The 17,714-nt window shown below is 45.1% G+C and overlaps 1 protein-coding gene and 1 pseudogene across 2 annotated transcripts in view; both read left to right on the top strand.

Moving 5' to 3' along the window:
• The window catches only part of WDFY2 (WD repeat and FYVE domain containing 2), a 123,150-nt gene that overhangs the window by 14,889 nt on the left and 90,547 nt on the right, over positions 1–17,714 (top strand). The window lies entirely within an intron of this gene.
• Positions 14,261–17,340, top strand: LOC308428003 (vasculin-like protein 1; annotated as a pseudogene). Its single transcript has 2 exons — positions 14,261–14,311; positions 16,114–17,340. The product of its transcript is annotated as a vasculin-like protein 1 (transcript).

Below are 17,714 nucleotides of genomic sequence, written 5' to 3'. Positions count from 1 at the left end.
AAGATTCAGTGTGGTTGTGAATGTGGAACTTGCCCTTTAAACCGTCATAGCTTTTCTTCAAGAAATCCTCTCAAGTCATGAAATGGAAAGGCTGTTGAGTGAATCTTGCCATGTGGTTTAGCTCCTAAATCCTGCTGCAGCGAACAGAAAACCCAGCTCCTGTGCTATTTCCTAAATACGTTGAGGGGTTCCGAGGTTCAGTAAGGAGGTGCAAAGGGGCCACCAGAGGCCAAATGCTGATACCTGGCCATGCAGCTGTGGTGGTCTTGTCCGGAGGCTGCTTTCCGGTCGTCGCTGGGTTGGCCTTCCAGACAGGAAGGAGGAGAGCAGAAGGTAAAGGCGGCCACCAGCTGCCCCTGTGCTCAGTCAGAGCTTCCTGGAAGCTCAGTTCCATGACTGCTGCTCACGTCTCCTGAGCCAGTAGTGTGTCTCAGCGTCACACAAGGCTGGCCCACTGTGTGTCTCAGCCTCACTCACACAAGGCTGGCCCACTGTGTGTCTCAGCCTCACTCACACAAGGCTAGCCCACTGACACCCTCAGTGGAATTTTGTGGGGAAAAGTTTTGAGAAGAATTTAGACCATGTTTAAAACCAGCAGGACTTGGGAAGAATAGAATATCTGAAGGATTTATAGAAAGCCTGCTCCACACTGACCCTTTAGGATGACAGCGCTCTGAGAGGCTCTGCAGGCATTTATACACGAGAAGTAAGTTTAGTGAGAACCCAAAGAACAGAAAAGGGAGAATTAATTGTCCTACTTGTGAAGATGCTCACTTAGCTGACATAAACTTGGAGCTAATTTAAGGAACGATGTCTTGAAATCGAAATTATAACAGAAAATTTGGAAAGTATAAAGCCACATTCATTTTAAAAAGTCAATGTTAAAGCCAGTCTTGTAGGTGAAAGCCTGGAGGAAAGTATTTGTAATATGTATTTAAACTATGATTATTCAAAATAAAGTCCCTGTAAATAAATAATAATACCAACTTAATTTTACTGAAAATCTGAACACAAAGACATTACAAAAAAGTTAGAAATAAATAATTGGACCATTATTATTGGACGACTTAAAAGAAACCCTGACGTACCACTGGGATTCTGATCTTAACAGCTGTTCTTAAAACTTGATATTATCCAGTCTTGTAATGCTCTGAGGAGAGAAGGGCCCGCCATCATTCTGGAGACAGTTGGGCTGCAGTGCTGACTGAGACACACAGCATGGCCTTCATCTGGGCATGTTTCAGGGCGTTACCATGGCTTCACGTCGTGATTAGGGAAGTGTGAGACAAACTGTCTGTGAAGACGTCAGTTGTTTGGGCCAGGCAGTAATTAACATCAGCATTGTCTATGGGCTATGGATAAGCAGGTTGCAAAACAATATATAAGCTGTTTTATGTCCTCTCTTAAATTCCATGTACACCTGAAATCATGTAGAAGACTTGTTAATGGTTTTTGTTTGAGATAAGATCTCATTGTATAGTCATGGCTGGCCTAGAACCTACTGTGTGGACCAGGCTGGCCTAGGACTTACTGTGTGGACCAGGCTGGCCTAGGACTTACTGTGTGGACCAGGCTGGCCTAGGACTTACTGTGTGAACCAGGCTGGCCTAGAACCTACTGTGTGGACCAGGCTGGCCTAGGACTTACTGTGTGGACCAGGCTGGCCTAGAACCTACTGTGTGAACCAGGCTGGCCTAGAACCTACTGTGTGGACCAGGCTGGCCTAGGACTTACTGTGTGGACCAGGCTGGCCTTGAACTCAGAGACCTGCCTGCCTCTGCCTCCCAGTGCTGGGATAACAGGTGTGTGCCACTCCTCTCCATCATTATTGTTTATTTTTGATGTTACTGTTCTTAATTTTAAAAGTCTTACTCTATGTATGTGAATGCTTGGCCTGCAGGTATGTACAAACTGTGCCCAAAAGGTCAGAAAACATCAGACCCTGGGACTGGAGTCATGAGTGGTTCTGAGGGGTGTGGGTGTGGGTGTGGGTGTGGGATCCTGCAGGAGAAGCCTGAGCTTTCAACCACTGGGCCATCTCCCCTGCTCCACATTTGAAGTTTTAGTAAGGATAAATTGATGTGTATTTTGCAAGAAGGAGCCATCAAGTCTTTAATTAGTAATCACCTTTCAAAGGAAGAGTGTTGGAAAACAGGAAGGCATAAGAGCCTGATTCCTCAAATGTTAGAATGCAGAAAGTGGTTTGGTTTTGTGGGTTATTTTTTGGTTTTTCAAGACAAGGTTTCTCTTTGTAATCTTTACTGTTCTGGGCCTTGCACTGTAGACCAGACCTTGAACATGTAGAGATTTGCCTGCCTCTGCCTCCTGAGTGCTGGGATTCTGACTTGCCTTCTGGGAGTGGGAGGGAAGCTTATGGAAGGTGTGGTAGAGACAGACAGACTTAAATTCTCACAGAAAAGCCATCTTTCAGTTCACCTCACAGTTTTCCTTTCAACTGAAGTTGAAGTGCAGTTGACAGACAGAAAGCAAACTAAGATGGCCTCTGTTTTCAGTTCCTTTTGAGACAGAAAGTAGGAATAATTTGTCAGACTGTCATTTTGAAAAGATACAGATCTTAGGGGCTTGTACACCAAAGATTTCCTTCTTACCAATGTTCCACCACAGAACTGATAGGCAAACAAGCCATAAGCAACGGGAGCAGAGCCTTCCCCATGACCAAGAGGGTTTGGGAGCATCTGCGTTTCCCAGCCGGGACCCTTGGAGGGTGTGGCAGACCAGGAAGGTGAGGCTCACTTCAGGAAAGAAACCATGTTTGCATGGTTGCTGTGCACATGAAGATCAGTGCAGAGGTCTGCATCCCTGTGACGGCTGTCTCCAAGTGTTGACTTGTCCTCTTTGTGGCATCCTGGACTTCCTCTTTCCTTTCTCCCCCTCCCATCCCTCCACTTTGTAGTCCTCCCATCCCTCCTCCTCCTACTCTTTGTAGTCCTCCCATTCCTCCTCCTCCTACACTTTGTAGTCCTCCCATCCCTCCATTTTGTATTCTTCCCATCCCCTTCCTACTTTTTGTAGTCCTCCCATCCCTCCTCCTCCTTCTCTTTGTAGTCCTCTTGTCCCCAGGAACCCTGCCCTTCATGCTTTTCCTTTCATTCCTGTTCTCTCATAAAGGAAAAGGTTGCTCCCCCCTCTTCCCCGCCCCAGGGTTTATGGCTACATCTTGGCAGCTCTTCCTTAGGCATATCAGCTCAGGAGAGGGAACAGGGAAGAGAATTCGTGGTGCACATGCACACATACCTCACATTTGACATATTTGAGCACTGCTTATGTGCCAGCCTGGTACTTGAAGAAGTTAGGCCAGTGGATAGCTGTCCTCACATGGCTGACAGTGGTACTGGTGATAAATTAAGGATCAAGATGGTGCTTACTTGGTCTGTTAATAGCTTCTGAATGCCTTGAGGGCGGGGATTGTATCCTGTGCTGCTGTGAGCTACAGTGGTGGTGCATAACTGACGTGTGACCTGTAAGTTACACATCTGCCCTGACTTACAGTGGGGTTGTGACTGCATGCTTATGGGAAAGCACATGAAACTTGATCTGTCTAAGAGCTCATTTCCTGAAGAACAGAAAAGATTTAAAATTAGGCAAAGGAAGAAAAGAAAGGAAGGAGAAACTTTCTGGTGCCCATCATTAGTAGAACATAAAGTCAAATACATTGATTCACCTGAGCTGCTTACTGCCCTAGTTCAACTACGCTGGTGTGGTATCTGTTGTTTACCAGCATGCTTTTGACTGGGCACTGCAGTTCCTACCAGGAGCACTCGGAGAGAAGGCCAGACTGCAAATCACTGTTGTGTAAAAAGAACCAAATTCAAAGTTGACTTTCTACCATGATTTTCACTTTTACACCATCGCAAAGTTGAAAAGTAAGTGAGAACACTGGGGACCAGTGGCCATCTGTAGTTGGAGGAGTGGATAAAGGAGTGAGCTCACAGAAGGACCACCTGCTCCTCAGTCGGGGTCCTGTGACTCTGTCCGTCCTGCGTAAAGTGAGCCTGTCCACTCCTGACATCTGTCCGTCCTGCGTAGAGTGAGCCTGTCCACTCCTGACATCTGTCCGTTCTGTGTAGAGTGAGCCTGTCCACTTCCAACATACTAAGTGCCACTCTTAGGGGGAAGCATCTGTCCCCAGCAAAACAACTCTGATTCTCAGGGAATGTTGTTGGAATTTTCTTGAACACAGAACATTATAGTTCTACAAAATGGACACTTGCCAGTGCCAAACAATAAGGACTTAGTGGGCCTCCCTAAGGGAGAATCCGTGGGAATCCTGGAGGAGTGAGTGCTGAAGAGGAACAGGCACACCACACCCGTTCCCTCCACAGTGGTCACTTAGGCTGCTGTGGAATGCCCTAGGTAATGGCAAACTGCAGAACTTAAAGGGAGGAGAAGCCAGTGGTGCCTCACTTTGTTTGATGTTCCCTTGTCTCAGCTGTGACCTCCGCTCATTTGTCACAAGATCTTCCTCTTCTGCTGCTACAGGTAAATAGTCTAGACTGATTTTTTTTTTAGCGATTCTCCCACTTTCTAAGTTAGGCAGTAGTAGTGAGGTCCTTCACTAAGATCAGGGATGGCTTCTCTAATGCTACTTCATGTATGGTCAGTCTGCCACCAGGCAGAGACAACTCGGTAACTTATACAGACAGTGAGCTTTTATGTTCTAATAATCTGGGCTGATCTTTCTCACAGGTTCCTTCCTTGTTCTGTCTGTCCATCTGTCTGTGTCTCTCCCCACAAAAATGACAGCTCTCATTTTAAAGGGAGGAAGAGGAAGTTTATTCTGGGTCATTTTGAGCAACCATGACCTGGGAACACAGATTTAGGTTACCCTAGATTGCATACTCCAGAGTTTCGTGACATTTTACAGTTTTATGGAACAAAGGAAGTCATAAGACAAGGCAAGCTTGCAAGACAGGGAAGCTTTTCTGTACGCCCAAGATGCTCTCTGGTGACATTCTTAGCTTGGGCTAGTGAAAGTGAGAGGCCTACTACATTAATAGAGTCCAGGTTTTCATCTCTTAGTCACAGGGTACCCTTCTGTCATGGAGGTGGTCAAGGAACGACCACCCCAGAAGGCAGAACTAGCCCAAGGGAAGCAGTGAGCTTGGCTCTGCAGCTCTGCAGTCTACGCACAGCACCGCAGCCCTCAGTCACCCAGACTGCAGACACAGGCTCACTTCAGGAGAAAATGGCTTCAATGCAAGTCTTTTACCAGCTTTTGGGAAAGCGCTTTGTTTTGAAACTCCTAATGTCCCAGATGACGATTCTTCACCTTTCACATTGCTCATTAACGTGGTGTCTGGGAGAGGGCAAATGGGTGGTCGAGAGACTCTGTGGTCTGAGCTGAAGAGTGGTAAGGGAGGCACCCTCCTAGATGCCTCCTGTTGGAGACTTGGGCAGTTCTTGTTCATTGGGCCAGGTCATGCTTTTGAGTCAGCCTTTACCCAGAATCCCATGTGGGAAGTGTGGCATAAGCCTCTGCCCTCTAGGCCTACCCTGTAAGAGGACAGAGTGGGTACACGTGTTCATGTACTTCCTCTTCTGGTCTCCAGTGTTCTTGTTCCCCAGGTCCCACTGCCTTCAGTGGTGAGGTTCATTCTTTTAGGGTAAAGCTTCTCTCTCTTCCCCTTCCCCTGCCTCCCTCTCTCCCTTCCTTCTTCCTCCTCCTCATCTGTTCTGTAGCATTTATGACCTGACAGAAGCCTTGCTGAGAACACCTAACATTTGGGGTTATTTGTATTGAGTACATAGCTTCTAAAAATAACCCTTCATGGGGGAACAAAATAATCACCAGAGACAGAGGGAAGGAGGGATCTGGGTGGGAGGTGGGAGGAAGGCAAAAGAGAAACAGGATCAAGTATGGGATGGGGAGTGGACAGGAGAATGAATGAAAATATACAGCCTTGGAAGTGGGGAGGGGGCACTCCACTGGAGGCCTGGGAGTGACGGTGACCTTAGCCAAAATGTCCAACAGTGGGGAGTAGAAAAATTCACCTCCAGTAGATAGGGCCTCAAATGGAGGGACAGGCTTACCAAACCACAGTCAACATTTCTGATCCAGAATATTTCCTGTCTAAAAGAAGTGCAAGGACAGAAATGGAGAAGAGAGTAAAGGAAAGGCAGTCCAATGGCTGCCCTCTAAGAGGCCCTACCAGCATCTGACTGACACAGAGGCAGATGCTTATACCCAGCCATTGGATGGAAGTTGGGGACCCTTACAGTTGAACTAGGGGAAGGATTGAAGAAGCTGTAGGGGAAGGTGACCCCATAGAAAGAGCAGCAGACTCAACTAACCCGGACCCCTGGGAGCTGCTACAGACTTAGCTGAAGACTGCCTGGTCTGGCCTCAGTTGGGGAGGATGTGCCTAATTCTAGAGAGACTTGAGGCTCCAAGGAAGGGGGATGCTTGGTGGGGTGGGGAGAGCACCCTCTTAAAGGCAAGGGGGGGGGGGAGGAATGGATGAGGAATCATGGGAGGAGGGAACTGGGAGGGGGCAGTGGCTGGAATGTAAATAAATATAATAATTAAAAAGTAACCCTTCATTAGATGCTGCATTAATGGAGAATTGATTACCTTGGAAAACAGACACACTTAAGGACTGGTTTGATTTGAGGAGTCTTAAGGACTTCATATTTTAAGCAGTTTTGAATAATCGAGTAGAGATGTCTCAGCACTCTGATTACCCTATCATCCATGTTTCCTCAGACACAAATGACTAAGGACACATTCTCCTGAGCCCTCCCAGATTTCACCAAAATAAACTGGCAAAGTTTAAATAAGGAAAAATGCATATAAACTTACTGATGTATGTACTAGTTATTTAAAATACTTTTTAATATTCATTTCGTTACTTTGGGGGTACCAAAACATGTGTGGTGGTCAGAGAACAATTAATAGGGATTGATTCTCTCTTACTACATGGGTTCCAGGAATTGAACTCAGGTCATCAGGTAAGCACCTTTAACCACCGAATGAGACCAATAGGAAGCTATCATCCTGTAATGGAAGTTGTGGCAGTTTGAATGAGAATGGACCCCACAGGCTTTTATGTTTGAATGTGTGGGTCTCACTTGGGGAGCTGCTTAGGAAGGATTAGTGGGTGTGGCCTTGTTGGAGGAAGAGTGCCACTGGGGGTTGGCTTTGAGGTTTCAAAAGCTGTGGCCAGGCTCAGTCTCATTCTCTTCCTGTCATGTGCTTATGGGTCAGATGTGAGCCCTCGGCTACTGCTCCAGTGCCATGCCTGCTTGGTTGCCTGCCGTGCTTTCTGCCATGATGGTCACGGACTAACCCTCAGAAACTGTAAGTCAGCCCCAGTTAATGCATTCTTCGGTAAGCTGCTTTGGTCATGGTGTCTCTTCACTGCACTAGGATAGTGACTGTCTTATTTAGGGTGGGTTTTACTGCCAGGAACACACACAACTTTATTTATTTATTTATTTTTTAATATTTATGAGTACACTGTAGCTGTCTTCAGACACACCAGAAGAGGGCATCCGATCCCATTACAGATGGTTGTGAGCCACCATGTGGTTGCTGGGAATTGAACTCAGGACCTCTGGAAGAACAGCCAGTGCTCTTAACTGCTGAGCCATCTCTCCAGCCTGATCAAGGCAAACTCTTATAAGGAAAACATTTAATTGGGGCCGACTCACTGACTCAGAGGTTCAGTCCACGGTCATCAAGGTAGAGCAGGGCAGCTTCTAGGCAGGAAATGTACAGGATGAGCCGAGATTCTACGTCTTCATCTGAAGGCCACTAGAAGACTGGCTCCCTCGTGCCATCCTCACAGTGACACACTTCCTCCAACAAGGCCACAGCTTCTAATAGTGCTTTTTGTATGCTGGCCAAGCATATTCAAACCACCACAGTGACAAAGACAGGAGCCCAGAAAATGGTTCCGTAAGATCGGCCTGTAGGCAAGCCTGAGGGGCTTGGCTGTTGCTGTGGGAGGGCCCAGCCCACAGTGGGTGGTGCTATCTTTGGGTAGGTGTTCCTGAGATATAAGAAAACAATATGATCAAATTAGGAGGAGCAAGTCCAAAAACAGTGTTCCTCCATGGCCCTTGCTTCAGATCCTGCCTCTAGGTTTTTCTCTGGATAATGGACTACAAGCTGTAAGATGAAATAAACCCTTTCTTCCCCAAGTTGCTGTTGGTGATGGTGTTTTTATTACAGTAATAAAAGCCCTAAGGAAGACAGGTAGAGGATGTGGTGGTTTAGACTGAGTACTTGAATGCTTGGCCTAGGGAATGGCACTAGTAGGAGATGTGGCCTTGTTGTAGAAGGTTCAGCCTTATTGGAGGGGGTTTGTCACTGGAGGGTGGGGGTGGGGGCTTTGAGGTCTCCTGTGCCTAAGCTCCGCGTAGTATAAATTTATAGCCTCCTCTGGCTGCCTTCAGATCAAGACGTAGAATTTTCAGCTCCTCCTGCACCATGTCTGCCTACACACTGCCATGCTTCCTGCCATGATGAAAGACGGAACCTCTGAACCTGTGAGCCAGCCCCAGTTAAATGTTATCTTTTATAAGAGTTGCTTGGTCTTGGTGTCTCTTCACAGCAATAAAACCCTAACCACGACAGAGGACAAGCTGTGGGAACTGGTTTTCTTCTTCCACCTTTAGGTCTTCAGGATCCAGCTCAGGTCATCAGGCCTAGAGGTTGAGTCCCTTCAACTGCTGACTTATTGTTCAGGCCCCAGCCTTTTATATCAAATTGTTCAGCATGCACAAACCCAGCTTGTTTGGAGGTATTTCTCTGAGTCCCAATAGCAGTTGTGATCAGGAAAAAAAAAATACAATTAAGATTAGCTTACATGGCAGAAAGAGATTAAATAACTTCAGAATTGATATAATGAAACAGTACTGCTTAACTTGAGTGCTTTTTATGGTCTGAATTCAAGTTCAGATACACTTTGACCCTTTATTTGTAATTTGGTTTCCGGTTTTGATTGATGTAGAAAAGTGAGGTGTTTATGAGGGAGAAGGAGAAGAGGAGCCTGACTATTTTAAATATTAAATGCTGCATTTCCTGGCTATGAAATTACACTGAACTTGGAGAGCTTTATTCTCTTGTCACAGAGGTCCAGGGGTTACCAGAAGCACATTTGTGTTCTGACTCAGTGCAGGAAATGGGGTGGGGACAGTGCTGAGCTTTGTGGTGTCTTTGACCCGAAAGACAAGGTTTGACTTTGCAGGAGTGTTAGTGGGACACTTCTCTGTTCTCTGCCTTTTCACAAGACTGAGTTGTTTTTGTTGTTACCTGTGTATGTGCTCATGAAGTAGACTGAGTTGTTTTGTTGTTACCTTTGTATGTGCTCATGAAGTAGACTGAGTTGTTTTTGTTGTTACCTGTGTATGTGCTCATGAAGTAGACTGAGTTGTTTTGTTGTTACCTGTGTATGTGCTCATGAAGTATTGGTGCATGCTCATAGATGCACCAATATGTGTCAAGCTCGAGGGTCTTTCTTTTAAAAAATAAACATGTTAATCCACTTTTTTTGAGAATTTTATGCACTGTCTTTTCATCATATTCCCAATTCCTTCTGTCCCTTAACTGCTTAACCCTTTGGTGGTTGGATGAGAATGGCCCATAGGCTCATACATTTGAACGCCTGGTCGCTAGTTGGTGGAATTGTCTTGGGAAGGATTAGGAAATATAGCTTTGTTGGAGGGGCGTTGTGCTACTAGGGATGAACTATGAGGTTTCAAAAGCGTGTGCCAGGTCCAGGGCCACTGCAACCCCTGTCCTGCCACTCCTCCTCTGTGTCCATTAAGGAGTAGTGACAGAGACAGTGTTTGCTGGGAGGAAGAAGGCGGGGCTTGGAGTGAGACAGCACTGGTTGGTTAAGTTAACTGTTTACTAGCCTGTCAGTGTTAGTTGGCGTCTTTGAAAGAGACATGGTGAAGGTCAGACAACATGCACAGAAATACAGGAGCATCCTCCATGCTACGAGACTCAGCCAAAGGCTCTTTTCTCTTTCTTCTCCAGTGAGACTCAGATTGTCAGTTTCGATCGGCACTTAGCACTTTAGCTATTGACAGTTTAATTTTGTAAATGAAATGGATTATGTGGCAAATGTGTGACAGGTCTGAAAGAAAACTGAACAAATTCAATACAGTTTTAATTTTGAGACTCTTCTGTTTAGCATTTGGTGTTCACAGACACTTGTCTCTAATGCTCTCATCACATGTGTTTAGTCTTTGGTAAACACAGCCACAGTGACATTCTTTATGGGAGACCCAGGAGAGACAGGATGACCTAAGAGGACCTTTGGTATAACACAGATACTTTTAGCAGGTTTGCTCTGGTGTGTTCAAATTCTGTTTGTTTCTTTATTTCTTTATTTCACAGTGCTGGGAGTGACCCTCCAAGGCCTTTGGTTATGTATGTTTGGCAAATGCTCCACCACTGTATCTTTGGCCTCATACTCTGTGTTCAATCAAGTCAGTTTTCTTATAGGACGATTTGTGATATCAAAATGTAATAACGTTTTAAAAGTGAGACGATAATTGTAAGATTGAGCAGCACGGAGCAGTCCTGTTGACCTTTCTAGAATATATATTTGTACACTTCATTAAATATTCTGTCTGTGAATGTGACCCGTCTTGATGTTTTTAGAGTGCACACCAGCAGTACATAACATCTGAAATAAGGAAGTTAATCTAGTCTGTCTTTGCCTTGCTTTGAAACTGAGAATGTGAGACTGAGTTTTGAGGTATGGAGATGGTAGTCCTGGGAAGCTGTCTGTAAGTCAGTGGGGAAGTGATGATGTGTCTGAAGGAAGTCATTAGGCATTTGTGGTTCATGCGTGGAGGGTGTTTATAGAAGGAGGTTACAGACACACACCTGCTCATTCTCTGAACATTCATACGCTCACAGCTCACTCAGGAACACAGGCGGATACTGGCATTACATAGCCAAAGAACTGGGGCTCCAGGTAATAGCGGATGTAACTGGACTGTTAGCAATGTTATTCTGTCTTTCTGAAATGCAGTGAATGGAGAGGGTGCTATTTGGGCCAGTCATATGTAAATGTCCTGGCTTGATTCGGCTTGAATCCGACTCTGGAATGGTGCAAATTTCCAATGGTTTCTCATTGCAAAATAATCTTGCTGTTTTGTTTTCACCATACATTACTTCCGTTTTATTTGTGACCAGTAACTGACAAGCAGCGGAGGAAGGGACAGGAGGCAGACAGCCACTTGTGTCTGCAGCCAGGCAGGAGAGTGCTCATGCTCAGCCTGGTTGCTTCCTCCCCCTTTTATTCCCTAGAGTTCCAGCCCAGAGGATGGTGCCCACCCATACTCTGTAGCCTTGACTGTGCCGGAGCTAACTCTGTAGACCAGGCTGGCCTTGAACTAGCTCCACCTGCCTCTGCCTCTGGAGTGCTGGGACTAAAGGTGTGCACCAGCAGCACTAATTCCCTGTTTGTGTGTGTGTGTGTGTGTGTGTGTGTGTGTGTGTGTGTGTGTAGATATACAGATATAACAATTTATAGATACATCAGTCATGGTTACACACAATGGTGTGATCACGGGTAGTTTATCATCTTGTGCTGCTTATATTTTTTTGAATTTCTCATATTTTTCCTAAGAATGAGTGTGTAAACAAAAAAGGAAGAAATGTGTATAAATCGGAGAAATAAAAGGGAAGTGATATTGAAGGAAAGAGGAAGCTCAGCTGCCCTCAGCCATCTCTTGGGTTTCCTGGGAAATCTTTGTTTCTCAGGTAAGAATCTGTCAGGTTGATTTACATATGAAGGTTTCTAGTCCTCTATCGCCTACAAGGAAAGGAAGTGTGTGCTGCTGCTCAGGCGTACAAACATGGCGTGTAACACGTAAATAAACGCACAGTTCACACTTACTACCTACCATATTGAAAATGAGGTGACAGTTAATCTGTGTCAGCATATGAATAGACTTAGAATTACATAGGATACAAGCCCCTGGACACCACGCAGATGTTTCTGGAGAGGCCCACAGATCTGTGTACACTCGGTCTCACACTGGTGTGCTTTCTGTAGCCAGGGCTGCCCCGCACTCAAAGCAGTCTCTTGTCTCAGCTGGCCGGTCTGAGATTGTAGCCCAAGCCATAATGCGTGGCATTTGTGCTGTTGGTGCACACCTTTAGTCCCAGCACTCCAGAGACAGAGGCAGGTGGAGCTAGTTCAAGGCCAGCCTGGTCTACAGAGTTAGCTCCGTGACAGCCAAGGCTACACAGAGAAACCCTGTCTTGAATGCAATGTTTCGGTACAAATTTGTAGGCAATCGAGTGGGAATACGGAGTCTGCCATTATAAAGGAATTAAGTTGTTTAGTCAACTTGTAGCCTTGATCTTTCATTCTTTTGTTTAAATCAGTTTTTTCACAGAACACTGATTCAGTCTTCTATTAATGGCAGCCAAATACCACTCTGAACCAAGAAAACTATGTTGAATTTATTAATTACTGCCATGTATGAAATTCTTGCATGTGTGTGTGCCATGCAAGAAATTTTTGCATGTTTGGGGGTGTGCATATGCAAATGTGCGTGTGCACCCTTGCACGTACCAGAGGCTGATGCTGGGCACTGCTTCCATAGATCTCTGACTTGTTTTCATTGAACATGGAGCTAGATCACTGACTCAGCTAGACTGGCTTCCAGCAAGCCCCAGGGATCCCCTTATCTTTGCTGTCCCAGGAATGGTGGGACCACAGGCATGCACCAGACTTACTTGTGGATAACCAATTACTGGCCTTTGATTACAGCATGTGACTGTAGAGTAACTATGTACGAGTGGAATTTCCCTCCTCATGCCAGCTTATCATGAGACTTCAAGTTCGGTTTTTATAACTTATTGAATTTGATTTGTGGCTTTATATTTATATCTTTCTGTTTCGTTTGTGACACACCGAGTTTAACCAGGGCTGTCTGTGTAACTGTAGATTTGGAGGTCTCCAATTGAGCCTGATGGGCTCCGCAGTGGGCACATGACTCAAAAGAATGTGCGCTCTTCCTCTGGTTTCCCTCAGGAATTTTCTTTTAGTTTGGTAAATTTTGGTTTGTTTGTTTAAGCTGATAGGATTTTCTTTTTTCTTGTCTTTTTCTTCTCTTTTCCTTTTTCCTTTCCTCTTCCCTCTCCTACTTTCCTCCCCTCCCTCCCTCTCTCCCTCCCTTATATTCTCCCCCCCTTTCTTTTTTTAAAACAAGGTTTCTCTGTGTAACCCTGACCATCCTAGAACTCACTGTGTAGAGCAGGCTGGCCTCAAAATCAGAGAGACCCACCTGCCTCTGCTTCCCGAGTGTTGGGATTAGAGGCTTATGCCGTCACTGCCTGGCTCTGTTTTTTTTTTGTTTTTTTTTTTTCTTTTTTCTTTTTTGTTTGTTTTTCTTTCAGTATTTGCAGTGTTGTTTCTTTCTTTCTGTACTTTTCTTAAGTAGCTCCTATATATTTAGTATTTCTGCATTGTTTGCTTCATTATTAAATCCTAGAAGATGGTTCTAGTTGTAGTGTCAATACCAGTAACCTGTTCCACACCCTCTTTTAAAGACAGGGTCTTGTAATACATATCCTTCTGGTCTCAGACTCTAGGCAGCTTAAACAGTCCTCATATTCGTGACTTTTCTGCCTCATTCCCTGGTCCTCCAGTTAGGGCTAGAGATGTGTGTCACCATGGCCAGCCTAGGGACTTGTTTTCTAAGGGTAGTTAACCAATTAGTGTTTACTGGCTGCCTGGATGTGTCTTTGGCCTGTTTTGTGTGTAGGTTTTAAAATTATTGTTTTCTTGTATACTGTTTTCAAAGTGAGTCTTATTCTCTTTATGATTGCTTTCTTTTAGAGAAGAACAATGTTCTTTATGAGTACATTTAAAAATTGAACTTATTATTTTAACAGGGTCTGTGGGGTTTCCCTAAGCCAGATGAGTACTTCAGGGTGTTATTCCTTCTTCCCTTTCCCTCATCTTCTGAGTTTTGTGGAATTAATGAGAAATGTTTTGTCAGTTTTAAACAGTGTACTCCCCTTCTGAATATTTGCGTTGTGACTTCAGTCATGAGTACCGGTTGCGTGCAGTGCAGCCGTTGAGTGTTAGAGCTACTGCTGTTTCCTTTGTTTCTGTGTGTCCTCCACTTTATCAGGTTCTACGTTCAGTTTTGTTTTCCACTTGATTATTTATTCTCCATTAAGAATACTTTTTCCAGAGAGAATGTACAGAAATCGTGTTTTGGAGTCTTTTATGCCATTATTATAATCACAGACCGGACAATGGTACGGATAAACAGGAAACCCGAGGTTGGACTGGAGAGGTGGCAGTGGGTAAGGACACAGACCGTATTTGGTCCCCAGCAGCCATGTCAGGTGACTCACAAGTGCTGTAACTTGAGTCTCAGATGACTAGACTCCCTCCTTCTGGCTGCACACACATATAGTTAAGATAAATCTTAAAACAAAAGCCCTTCCCAATTGCAAGTAATAAACATGAGAAAGAAAGAAAATATAAAGCTAATTGTTTTTCTAGTTGTAATTCTGTCATGGATTTGTTTGTTTGCTTTTGATGGTGGATAAGTGAGTAAGTGCATGTTTGGTAGTGTGGTATGAATATGCTTGGTCCATGGGAAGAGGTACTGTTAGGAGGTGTGGCCTCTCTAGAGGAAGTGTGTTACTGGAGGCAGGACTTTTAGGTTTTACACATCTATATCTAAAACCAGCCTTCTCCTGTCTATCTTTGGAAGATGCAGTCTCCTGTCTGCTTTCAAATCAATGTGTGTGTGTGTGTGTGTGTGTGTGTGTGTGTGTGTAATATATTATTTATTTATTTATAAGAGTTGCCCTGGAGGGAAGAGCTTTGTTATGGTTTGGGCTAGTCACCTCTGCTGGTCAGAGAAGCTGGGGACACATCCTCAGATGCTGGGAATCATCCTTGACTACCTCTGTCAATGGAGAAACATGAAGGTGAGACTCATTTCTAGTAGACAAACCTAAGTGGACTGTCACGGCGCTTGACTGCTGCCTTTAACTGGAGTGCTGTGTGTATGCCTGGAAGAGGGTGTCAGATGGCCCTGGACAGGAGTTAAAGACAGACTGGCAGACTCAAGGAGCCCTTTGAATGCTTGAGTAAATGATGGGGATGGACCCAAGTTAGAAAACAGTTTCTTCAGTAAAGCAATGGAGACTCTTCACATCACTTAGGGAAGCTCAGTTCAGGTTTTGGGAAGGAGGATAAGTGAAATACAGAAAATTAATAAGAAGAAAACCTCATTTTGGAATTCTCTTTCTCCTTGATCCTTATCTTTCCTACTTATAATTTTGCTTTGAATGTATAAAGACTAAAGAAACAGGATATTTATTTAAGAGCTTTATACCAAGAAATTTGCCTTAAAAGCTGCTATTCTGTGACAGGAAAAATGTATCAAGTTTCTGTTGGATTCCTTTTTCAAAAAACAAAACAAGACTTCTTATATCTTTAGATTTTAAAGGTTAAAACCAATAAAAGCACATATATGTGCACACTGCTTTAGGCAGTTGTGTATGATAATGAGATTTGTGTTTTCAAAGCTTTTGTTGTGAATATTTTGCCACTGGAACTGATTGTGAGAAGCTGTCTTACAGTGCTTTACTATGGCATTCTTGACCTGTCCCCTTGATGACATTTCTTGCCCACTCCTGAGACCACTTGTCTTTCTAGCCATGACCTTGTTATGAATGGTGTTTGTACTCACTGAGGATGTGCATGTTTGCCTGTTTAAGCAACATTGTAGTGCCATTACTCAAGGAAGTTAAATGAGGTGAACCATAACTTTCCCCCTTTTCTTTCTTTTTAAATGTAACAAATAACTTTTAATGTTCCCCTTCCCCTCCCCCTTTGGAGAAGTGTCAGGAACTGGGTCAGGATGAGCCACTGAGAGGGTTAGGAAGGTGGGCCACAGAGCTGGGCTTCTTTGTGTCTCATCACATGGTGTGTTGCTGGCCAGGCTGTGTTAGCACCCTTTTTACAAGAAAACCTTGTGGAAGAGACAGGTGGCAACTTTGCAACAGGACCACAGAGGTGACATTCAGCAGCCTGGCCATGAGGTTGGATGCCTCATCTTCTGAAGAGATGCCGGGTCTAACTGGCGCAGCTTGGCTTCGTTCCTGGGTGGCTAAAGTTCTCAGCGCCACAGTCAGCTGAGCCATCTCCAGCTACTGTTGACAAACACGGAGAGCACCTGTCCCGAGGAGGAGGTAGGTTTGGAACATAATTCCTTTGATGGCTTTTTAACAGTGGACCTCTAAGGACTACAGGGGATTCTTGGGCCTAACCCTCCCTAGTCCGCCATGATTCTGTTGACTCTGGTGTCTCTAAGGGAGCACGTTCTGGAACCTCTGGTAATGTATGTGGTTGGCATGGCTCTTCCCGAGGTCACGATGGTGTGAGCCAATGTAGTGGAGATATTACAGGAAACCTCTGATATTGGAATGTCAGCTTTCATTCCCGAAAGCCTGTGCTTTTTAAGAAAAAACACCACTGAGATGAGGGAAGAAAAAGAAGAGGATAAAGTAGAAAAGTTGCAGTTCGAAGAGGAAGATGTCCCTTCTTCGAATCCAGAAGCTCGTGAACAGAATCAGCCTTGCAGACCTATTGGGACCCCTTCTGGAGTGTGGGAAAAGCCACCCAGTGCCAAGCAACCCTCAAAGATGCTAGTCATCAAGAAGATTTCCAAAGAGGATTCTGCTGCTGCCTTTTCTGCTGCATTCATCTCCTCAGGATCCCACCATGCCAGGGAACAAAGTGTCAGCTGCACCTCTAAGCCCAACACAGGGAAAGCTAACAGAATGGAACACAAATCTGGAACCCTTCCCTCTAGCCTGGAGTCTGCTTTTACCAATCCAGTTTCTGTTACTAAAGCAGTGGTACCAGCTGCTCGTGCCATTCTCAACTCTCCCAAAGAGAGTTCCTCCACTACTACCCCTCCGATGGAGACCACCAGCTCCTCTTACCTGACCAAACTGATCTAACGAACCACTGACAGGAAGAGTGAGTTCCTGAAGACTCAAGGATGAACACAATGGAGACTGCTCAGAACGTAGAGACTGGCCAGCTGGAGGGGCTAAGACTGGAGGGCAGCCACACACCCAAACCAAAGGAAAAGGGAGAAAGAGTTGTCTTCAGAACGGTCTTTCTCTACCCATGGTCATACTCTCTGGAAGCTGAGCACGGGTTATTAAAAGCAATGGGATGGCAGGAATATCCTGAAAATGATGAACGTTGCCTCCCACTCACAGAGGTTGAACTCAAGGAGTCCCACATGAGAACAGAGCAGCTATGAAGAGATGGGTTTGGAAAGAATGGCTCGCTATATACTTAATGTTCTGGTTTGCTTGCTGTTGCATTGATAAGACATTCTGACCACAAGCAAAGGAGAAGGAAAGGGGTTTTATTCTACTCTACCCGTTAGTCCGTCGTCCAGGGAAGCCAGAGCAAGAAAGAGCTCAAGGCGGTGACCTGGAGGCAGGACAGAACCAGAAACCAAGGAAGAACATTGCTCATTCCTAGGCTTCTGCCCTTTCTTATACGGCGCAGGTTCATTTGCCTAGGGATGGCACCACTCATGGTAGACTGGGGCTTCGGACATCAATTAGCCAACGAACACAGTGCCCCGAGACACTCCCACAGGCCAGTTTGATGGAGGCAGTGTTTCAGCTGAGGTCCCCCTTTCCCAGGTGTGTCAAGTAGACAGTC

The sequence above is a fragment of the Micromys minutus genome (genome assembly GCF_963924665.1).
Source record: "Micromys minutus genome assembly, chromosome: 12".
Lineage (NCBI taxonomy): Eukaryota > Metazoa > Chordata > Mammalia > Rodentia > Muridae > Micromys > Micromys minutus.
This window is presented reverse-complemented; position numbering and strand designations above follow the sequence as displayed.